Source organism: Chiloscyllium punctatum, chromosome 8 (assembly GCF_047496795.1).
Source record: "Chiloscyllium punctatum isolate Juve2018m chromosome 8, sChiPun1.3, whole genome shotgun sequence".
NCBI classification, from domain to species: Eukaryota; Metazoa; Chordata; class Chondrichthyes; order Orectolobiformes; family Hemiscylliidae; genus Chiloscyllium; species Chiloscyllium punctatum.
In genome coordinates this window covers 134,640,349-134,648,588 of record NC_092746.1, presented here as the reverse complement: position 1 = coordinate 134,648,588, position 8,240 = coordinate 134,640,349, and the positions used below count along the sequence as shown (strand labels likewise).

At 44.4% G+C, this 8,240-nt stretch overlaps 1 pseudogene; it reads left to right on the top strand.

The window, feature by feature from the left end:
• Window positions 1-1,590: 1,590 nt before the first annotated feature.
• Window positions 1,591-1,759, top strand: LOC140480951 (U2 spliceosomal RNA; annotated as a pseudogene).
• Window positions 1,760-8,240: the final 6,481 nt, after the last annotated feature.

Genomic DNA, 8,240 nt, shown 5'->3' with positions numbered 1-8,240 from the left:
TATGCAGCCTTAAAGGTACTATCAACCTGGGTGGCAACTTTCAGGGATCTGTGTACATGGACACCGAGATCTCGCTGCTCATCTATACTATCAAGAATCTTTCCATTGACCCAGTATTCTGCCTTCCTGCTATTCTTCCCAAACTGAATCACTTCACATTTCTGCATTGAACTCCATTTACCACCTCTCAGCCCAATTCTGCAGTTTATCCGAGTGCCCCTGTAACATTCTTCCACATTGTCCATTACACCACAGACTATAGTGTCATCTGCAAACTTATTAACCCATCCACCTATGCCTGCATCCAAATCATTTATCATTGGATAAATCCCATCCATCCCAGGGGACTATCTTCCTTGGGAACTGGGCTGATCAATCATTTCTCCCTTGACCAGCAGCACATTCCTGAACACAATGGGCAATTGAGCATGGCCAATTCACCTAACCTGCACATCTTTGAATTGTGGGAGGAAACTGGAGCACCCAGAGGAAACCCAGCAGACATGGGTCCCAGGTGCTGTGAGGCAGCAGTGCCAACCACGGAGCCATTGTACCACCCCAAATGGGGAAGCACATATCCTCCTCCTAATGGCCACCTTTGTGTGTGTCTGCATCAAGCTGTGTGCAGACCTTTGGTTCACAAACACTAAATGTCACAAGGTACTGAAGTTCCTTTCACCAGAGCTGGCACCATGGTTAGCTCTGCTACCTGACAATACCAGGGACCTGTATTTGATTCCAGCCTTGGTTGACCGGCTGTGTAGAGTTTGCACATTTCCCCTGTGTCTGTGTGGGTTCCACACAGTAAAAAGATGTGCAGGCTAGGTGGATTGGCTGTCCAGGGATGTGAAGGCTATGTGGATTAGCCATGGTTAATAGCTGGGATACGGAGATAATGTGGGGCACTGGGTTTGGATGGAATGCCCTTTGAGGGGTCAGTGCAGAATTAACTGGCTGAGAGGCCTCTATCCGCACTGTAAAGAATTTATGTTGTGAAGGATAAGTCTGATCTTGTTTCTGCAGAACACTCCAAATAGTTGGACAATTTGTATCAGCTGTTCCTCCAATGAAGGCTTTTAAAAAAAAAGTCTTGAACACAAGTCCATCAGGCAGGGGTCAGCACGTAGCTTCTTGAGAGGGTTGATCCTGTGGATAGTTTCCTGAGCAGACAATTAAAAAATCATTTAGCAGAACACCTATGCACTGCCTGGCAAACCATCGACTTGCTTTATAGTCTCTCTGAAACTTGTTGGTTTTCCAGTGATAAGGAGCTGACCTTGACCGAGTGTGGCAAACTGGTGCTTTCCAAAGTTCAAAACAACATCAAGAGAGACAAACTAAAGCTTGGGACAAGGGCAGCTACTGACAAGATGCAGTGGGGAAAAACCGCCGTGAGGGTCTGTTCAGTTAGCAGACTCTTGTTGCATTGAAATGAACATAAATTATTTCCTGTATGAGTAGGAAATACCTTTGTTTTTGCAACAGCACGGATGCTTTGAGGAATGAGTCATTTGTTTTTATCTGCAAAGAATGTGCAGAACAAATTTAGAACCTCTGTATGTACTTATAAATGATTTATGAACAAAGTGGATTTTTGAGATAAAAGAATCCTATTATCAGTTTAATATCTGATACGTCCCTTATCTGGGGACCATATATTAAATTGATTTTTGGAGCAGGGAGATGGAATAGGGGCTTGCTCCGTCCACTCCACGCATCGACCTGGTATTGCAGTACCTCCGGGAACGGTGCACCCCTCAACTATAAATCTATAAACATGTATATAGCTCAGGTTTTTGGTACTTTGTCTGCATGTGTGAACCACACTTTCTTTTTAAAGTTTGTAAGCTGCTTCATTTCTCTTTGCGTCGGTCTGCAATTCAAACCCCAAATTTTGCACAAAACATACCTACCACGTGCGCACACAAAACCACAAATTGCTGGAGAAACTCAGCAGATCTGGCAGCATCTGCACAAACAAAGCAATGTTTCAAACCCAGTGAAGGTTATTAAGAATCCAGCTTGGTGCTGGTGCAAATCTATCCTTCTCCCCACCCCCTCCCCCAAGGACATTATGCTAACAACATGTTAATATTTTGAAACAAAGCCAAGGCGGGAGGAGGTTTATTCAGTTGTTGGGCGTGGTGCTCTATTGGATGTTTCCATTGTCAGCCCTTTGTGTCAAGGTTAGAGTGGCGCTGGAAAAGAACAGCAGGTCAGGCAGCTTCTGAGGAGCAGGAAAACTGTCGTTTCGGGCATAAGCCCTAAAGTGATCTCCAGTGATGAAGATTTTACACCCTGGGGTGCTGTGATTTTCCAGCATCACACTCTGGACTGTGACCTCCGACCTGCTGTTTCAGAGTAAATACTCTGTGGGATCGGGTCAGACTATGGGGTGCTGGATCTCAGTGTCATCCTGGCGGCTGTTAGTGTTGGTGTCTGCTGGGCTTCCCCGGACACAGCTCTCTCTCTGGATTAACCTCTGGACCCTGTGGATGGATCCACTCGATGGAGCATCAGCCTCTGAATGGTCCTGTCTCCTGGGCCTACACTCCTGGAATCACCGGTTCTTCTGTTCAGGTAAAAACCTCCTGTTGTGTTTGCAGAAAGATCCTAAACAGGTACTTTCGAAATTCAGAAAGGGATGCAATAATAATCTTACAATAATTCATTAATTATTTACAGCATATTAATATTCATTCCTTTCTAACTTGTCCAGGATCCTGGAGTTTTAAGCTCAAATAAACTGTTGCATTGCCTTAACAATGGGTCTGAGACTTTATCAACCACGACACTGAGAGGCTGGATTCACCCCGGTAAAAACGCAGATTCCCATTCCTCAGGGCCATCAGTGAATTAAACGGGACTTCAGGGTGGGATTTGAAGGTATTAACCCAAGAGCACCTAGTCTGTTTAACACTTCTGTTTGTTTCCTTTTCCTGATCCAGTTTAAAATCATGTGACCATTCTGTTTGATTCCGTAAGTTTGGAGATTTCTGATGTTCAAATTGTCAGTCATTATGAAATCCATAAAAGTATAAAAGCAAATTACTGCAGATGCTGGAATCTGGAATTATGAAATCCATGTTCACTCATCAACTACACTAACCTGATGTACTCTCTCTTCTTATCATTAAAAATTGAAACAAAATCAAATTGTTTTTAGTCACGAGATGAAGGCACAGGCCAGCATTTATTTCCCATTCCTAATTGCCCAGAGGCAGGTGAGAGCCAAGCAGCTTGTTGTGGGTCTGGAGTCACATGTAGACTAGGCCAGATCAGGATGGCAGTTGCCTCCCCTGAAGGACATTAGTGAACAAAATATGTTTTCCCCAGCAATGGATTCATGATCATTGACAGACTTATTTCTAGATTTTCTCTTAATTCTGCATTTTGGGAAAACAAATCTTAGCAGGACTTATACACTTAATGATAAGGTCCTAGGGAGTGTTGCTGAACAAAGAGACCTTGGCGTGCAGGTTCATAGCTCCTTGAAAGTGGAGTCGCAGGTAGATAGGATAGTGAAGAAGGTGTTTGGTATGCTTTCCTTTATTGGTCAGAGTGGTGAGTACAGGAGTTGGGAGGTCATGTTGTGGCTGTACAGGATATTGGTTAGGCCACTGTTGGAATATTGTGTACAATTCTGGTCTCCTTCCTATCGGAAAGATGTTGTGAAACTTGAAAGGGTTCAGAAAAGATTTACAAGGATGCTGCCAGAGTTGGAGGATTTAGAGTCATAGAGATGTACAGCATGGAAACAGACCCTTCAGTCCAACCCGTCCACACCGACCAGATATCCCAACCCAATCTAGTCCAACCTACCAGCACTGGCCCATATCCCTCCAAACCCTTCCTATTCATATACCCATCCAAATGCCTCTTAAATGTTGCAGTTGTACCAGCCTCCACCACTTCCTCTGGCAGCTCATTCCATACATGTACCACCCTCTGCGTGAAAAAGTTGCCCCTTAGGTCTCTTTCATATCTTTCCCCTCTCACCCAAAACCTATGCCCTCTAGTTCTGGGATATGCAACTAGGATGTTGCCTCGTATGGAAGGAAGGCCTAACAAGGAAAGGTTGACGGAACTGAGGCTGATTTTGTTGGAGAGAAGAAGGTTGAGAGGTGACTTAATTGAGACATAGAAGATAATCAGTGGGTGAGATAGGGTGGACAGTGAGAGTCTTTTTCCTCAGATGGTGAAGGCTAACACGAGGGGACATAGCTTTAAATTGAGGGGTGATAAGAATAATAGGGTAGTTTAGGGTGTAGGTTTGCTCACTGAGCTGTAGGTTTGATATCCAGACGTTTCATTACCTGGCTAGGCAACATCATCAGTGGCGACCTCCAGGTGGAGCGAAGCTGTTATCCCCTGCTTTCTATTTATATCTTTCTCCTGGATGGGGTTTGTGGTGATGTCATTTCCTGTTTGTTTTCTGAGGGGTTGATAGATGGCATCTAGATCTATGTGTTTGGTTATGGCGTGGTGGTTGGAGTGCCAGGCCTCTAGGAATTCTCTGGCATGTCTTTGCTTAGCCTGTCCCAGGATGGATGTCTTGTCCTAGTCGAATTGGTGGTTTTTTTCATACGTGTGTAGGGCTACAAGGGAGAGCGTGTCGTGTCTTTTTGTGGCTAGCTGGTGTTCGTGTATCCTGGTGGCTAACTTCTTTCCTGTTTGTCCTACGTAGTGTTTGTAGCAGTCCTTGCATGGGATTTTGTAGAATAGGGTAGTTATGGTAGGGGATTTTAACTTTTCAAACATCGACTGGGACTGCCATAGTGTTAAAGGCTTAGATGGAGAGGAATTTCTTAAATGTGTACAAGACAATTTTCTGATTCAGTATGTGGATGTGCCTACTAGGGAAGGTGCAAACTTGACCTACTGTTGGGAAACAAGGCTGGGCAGGTGACTGAGTTGTCAGTGGGGGAGCACTTTGGGGCCAGTGACCATAATTCTATTCGTTTTAAAATAGTGATGGAAAAGGATAGACCAGATCTAAAAGTTGAAGTTCTAAATTGGAGAAAGGCCAATTTTGATGGTATTAGGCAACAACTTTCGAAAGCTGATTGGAGACAGATGTTCACAGGTAAAGGAACGGCTGGAAAATGTGAAGCCTTCAGAAATTAGATAACAAGAATCCAGAGAAAGTATATTCCTCTCAGGGTGAAAGGGAAGGCTGGTAGGTATAGGGAATGCTGGATGACTAAAGAAATTGAGGGTTTGGTTAAGAAAAGAAGGAAGCATATGCCAGGCATAGACAGGATAGATCGAGTGAATCCTTAGAAAAGTAGAAAGAAAGTAGGATTATATTTAAGAGGGGAATCAGGAGGGCACAACGGGGACATGAGATAACTTTGGCAAATAGAATTAAGGAGAATCCAAAGGGGTTTTACAAATATGTTAAGGACAAAAGAGTAACTAGGGTGAGAATAGGGCCCTCAAAGATCAGCAAGGCAGCCTTTGTGTGGAGCCGCAGAAAATGGGGGAGATACTAAATGAATATTTGGCATCAGTATTTACTGTGGAAAAGTATATGGAAGATATAAACTGTAGGGAAATAGATGGTGAGATCTTGCAAAATGTCCAGATTACAGAGGAGGAAGTGCTGGATGTCTTGAAACGGTTAAAAGTGGATAAGCCCCAGGACCTGATCAGGTGTACCCAAGAACTCTGTGGGAAGCTAGAGAAGTGATTGCTGGGCCTCTTGCTGAGATATTTGTATCAGCGATAGCCACAGGTGAGGTGCCGGAAAACTGGAGGTTGGCAAACGTGGTGCCACTGTTTAAGAAGGGTGGTATGGACAAACCAGGGAACTATAGACTGGTGAGCCTGACCTCGGTGGTGGGCAAGGTATTGTTGGGAATCCTGAGGGACAGGATGTACATGTATTTGGAAAGGCAAGGACTGATTTGGAATAGTCAACATGGCTTTGTGTGTGGGAAATCATGTCTCACAAACTTGACTGAGTTTTTTGAAGAAGTAATAAAGAAGATTGATGAGGGCAGAGAGGTGATGTGATCTATATGGACTTCAGTAAGGCGTTCGATAAGGTTCCCGATGGGAGAATGATTAGCAAGATTAGATCTCATGGAATACAGGGAGAACTAGCCATTGGATTACAGAACTGGCTCAAAGGTAGATGACAGAGGGTGGTGGTGGAGGGTTGCTTTTCAGACTGGAGGCCTGTGACCTACGTTTTGTCATTTACATAAATGATTTGGATGCGAGCATAAGAGGTACAGTTAGTAAGTTTGCAGATGACACCAAAATTGGAGGTGTAGTGGACAGTGAAGAGGGTTACCTCAGATTCCAACAGGACCTTGACCAGATGGGTCAATGGGCTGAGAAGTGGCAGATGGAGTTTAATTCAGATTGATAGGTTCTTGTTGTCTAGAGGAATTAAGGGCTACGGGGAGAATGCTGATAAGTGGAGCTGAAATGCGCATCAGCCATGATTGAATGGCGGAGTGGACTCGATGGGCCGAATGGCCTTACTTCCACTCCTATGTCTTATGGTCTTGTGGTCAGATAAATGCGAGGTGCTGCATTTTGGGAAAGCAAATGTTAGCAGGACTTATACACTTAATGATAAGGTCCTAGGGTGTGTTGCTGAACAAAGACACCTTGGAGTGCAGGTTCATAACTCCTTGAAAGTGGAGTCGCAGGTAGATAGGATAGTGAAGAAGGCGTTTGGTATGCTTTCCTTTATTGGTCAGAGTGGTGAGTACAGGAGTTGGGAGGTCATGTTGCGACTGTACAGGATGTTGGTTAGGCCACTGTTGGAATATTGTGTACAATTCTGGTCTCCTTCCTATCGGAAAGATGTTGTGAAACTTGAAAGGGTTCAGAAAAGATTTACAAGGATGTTGCCAGGGTTGGAGGATCTGAGCTACAGGGAGAGGCTGAACAGGCTGGGGCTGTTTTCCCTGGAGCGTCAGAGGCTGAGGGGTGACCTTATAGAGGTTTACAAAATTATGAGGGGCATGGATATGATAAATAGGCAAAGTCTTTTCCCTGGGGTGGGGGAGTCCAGAACTAGAGGGCATAGGTTTAGGGTGAGAGGGGAAAGATATAAAAGAGACCTAAGGGGCAACTTTTTCACGCAGAGGGTGGTGCGTGTATGGAATGAGCTGCCAGAGGATGTGGTGGAGGCTGGTACAATTGCAACATTTTAGAGACATTTGGATGGGTATATGAATAGGAAGGGTTTGGAGAGATATGGGCCAGGTGCTGGCAGGTGGGACTAGATTGGGTTGTGATATCTGGTTGGCATGGACAGGTTGGACTGAAGGGTCTGTTTCCATGCTGTACATCTCTATGACTCCATGACTCTAGTAGTTTCTTTACTCAAAGAGTAGTAAGGGCGTGGACCGGCCTGCCTGCAGCAGTCATAGACTCAATGATGTTAAGGGCATTTAGATGAGCATTGCACATATATTTTGTATGCAATAACCAATGCTGTGGCTTAAATGTAAAATCATTTTGCTTTCATCCTGGGTTATAATCTTCAGACAGTTGGCACTTAACAAATGTTAAAATAAATAAATGTTAAAGTAAAAAGAAAAAAATTTAATAAAAAAAAACCCCAGAAGGTATGTTGCCTCCCTTGTGCCAGGGTCCGGGACGTCTCTGATCGGGTGTATAAGGTTCTGAAAGGGTTGGGCGATCAGCCAGAAACCTTGTTACATATTGGCACTAATGATATAGCCAGGAAAAGGATTGAAGACATAAAAAGTGATTTCAGAGAGTTAGGATGGAAGCTGCAAAGCAGGATGAACAGAGTAGTGTTCTCTAGTTTACTACCGAGCTCACTCTCTGGGTGGAGCAGGTAACGGCTGTCTGATGATGTTTTTTTTAAGTCGCGGTATAGTCCAGTTCTTGTTTTTTTTAACGGCTAAAATTTAAAGATTTTTTTTAAGCGCCTAGCGGACCCGGAAGCTGGTGTCGTGCTAGCTTACCTGGGAAGGTTTTTTTCTTATAAAAGCGCGCAGGCGAGGAACCCGAGGCACTACAGGGGTAGAGCCTCCCACCCACTCTCCTCCTCTAACCTAATAATACGACCCGTTATGACAAGCAGGTAAGTGCTGCATTTTGCTTGTTTGTTTCTTTAGATCTAGTTTTTAAAGTTTACCTTTTAGAGGGATGGCAGCGAAGGCAGTGCAATGTTCCTCTTGCAACATGTATGAGGTGAGGGAAGCCGTTAGTGTCCCTCCTGATTACACTTGCAAGAAGTGCACCCA